The sequence below is a fragment of the Rhagoletis zephyria genome, unplaced genomic scaffold (genome assembly GCF_001687245.7).
Source record: "Rhagoletis zephyria isolate East Lansing unplaced genomic scaffold, Rhagoletis_zephyria_1.1 Rzeph_scaffold_03245, whole genome shotgun sequence".
Classification (NCBI taxonomy): domain Eukaryota; kingdom Metazoa; phylum Arthropoda; class Insecta; order Diptera; family Tephritidae; genus Rhagoletis; species Rhagoletis zephyria.
In genome coordinates, this window is record NW_016160328.1 from 59,390 (window position 1) to 61,610 (window position 2,221).

The following is a 2,221-nucleotide window of genomic DNA, read 5'->3' on the forward strand; positions in this document are numbered from 1 at the left end:
TTGTATTATCGATTCGAACTTTGCCATTTCCGATCTCTAACAATTGCTTGTGCAACTGAACACGCATGTTTATGTGTAATGTCAATTTTTGCACATATCGCCACAGAGGGGAGGACTTCAAGCATGCATTGATCTCATCTGCCGGTGTTGATCGTGGAGTCCAAAATAGAAAGACCGAATATCAATGTACACCACCTATTCGATAATACGATGAAATGACAGATATGTTTTGTTGTGGTGACTTTCATTCCATTGGTTCTACAAAATCCCTATTGAAAAACTTGCAGCCATGTTTATACTTGACTTAATTTATCCAAAGAAAAAATAAAAACAGCACATTATAGCAACAATTTTCCACTGCGTTTTGAAACTTTATTTGTTTANTGAAGTTAATCAATTTGTGCACTGAAGGGCTCATATATGAATGTTAATGTACTTATGTTTTTCAGTCCAGAGAATGATTTCAGATTAAGGTCAAAATTTAGTAAAAAATGTTATTGACTTACTTATATTTAACAAATTTTAATATTCTTAATATTTTATGCAGCGCAAATATTGATTCACATGACAGCTGTGATATCGAACATGTTGCACAGAGCTCTGATTTGGATATGGAAATAAATATTCGAGGATATGGGAGCATACCTAAAAATCCGATGAGTCTAGTGGTATTGTAGAGAACCGAAAGCCGAGAAATCTCTACAAACATCGCCAGATGGTTTAAATGCAAATAAACGATGTATTTTTTGTGATAAAACGCAAGTCAACGTCATTTAAATCTAAATTATTCTTCTTGCGAATTGAAAGAATATATGCACTTTTATTTAAAGTATTGATGACAAATGTTTGCAATTTCCCTGTTGTTTTTCGACAAATAACGCAGTACGGCTTGACATCAGACATCCTTAGACAAATTTGGCATGCACTTGTTTTCACGAGATAATTCACGGAGACTGCATAATTGTGCATACTTACAAGTAAACAATTGTCTTCTTCTGCCTGGTTAATATCCTGTCAAAATGTACAAATGAAAACATTTTGACAGGGTGTTCTTGAACCGCGATATAAAGGCAGCAGAGATGTTGAATGTGACTATAGCACCGTGCGACAAAAACCAAAAATTTTTAAAACACGAAAAAATCAATATATTCACAAAACTAGGAGCCAAATATAGTATAACTGCGTTTTTAATTTTTCTCTCTGACGTCAGGATTTTTTTAAAGGACTGAAATTTCTAGGATATGATTGAATAAAAAAAAATATTTAAAAGATTTGGTGCATTGTAGAGTAACAATATGGGTATCATTTAAACGGAAAACTTCTGTAGAATAGAAAAAAAATTTCATTTTTGGGTGCACCAGGACAAATAAGTATTGAAGATGTCCTTTTAAAATGTTATCCTTGAATATCCTTGGAAATTTCCAATATTTATTTTTGAAACAAATATATGTCAAGGACTAATATGTTAACTANATAAATTTGGTTGAATTCGGTGAAGCCGTTATCAAGTTATAAGCTCACACCAAAAACGTGTACTTAACNAATATGTTAACTACCACATCCTTGAATTTCGTCCTTCTAACTTTATTAGTTTCAAATAAATAAAAAATTTACACCNCCTTTTCCAAATTTGGGCAAACTCCACAGAAAATATCTGCATGATGGCCCAAATTAGCTTTATGAGTTTGGTTGAATTCGGTCAAGCCGTTCTCAAGTTATAAGCTAACTCACTAATTTTTATATATAAATTACAGGCGCCAAGCCCCCTTTTCCGAATTCAAGCAAACTTCGCATAAACCATCTGCATGATAGATCGAATATGTCACATAAATTTGGTTGAATTCGGTGAAGCCGTTCTCAAGTTATGAGGTCACACCATAAACGTGCACTTATTTTTATATATAAGATTATTTATTAGATTTTATAACATAAATAGAATTTACAAAAATCATGTACATTATTCGATCGCATCTCCCAACTTTTTGTTGATGAAGTTAATCAATTTGTGCACTGAAGGGCTCATATATGAATGTTAATGTACTTATGTTTTTCAGTCCAGAGAATGATTTCAGATTAAGGTCAAAATTTAGTAAAAAATGTTATTGACTTACTTATATTTAACAAATTTTAATATTCTTAATATTTTATGCAGCGCAAATATTGATTCACATGACAGCTGTGATATCGAACATGTTGCACAGAGCTCTGATTTGGATATGGA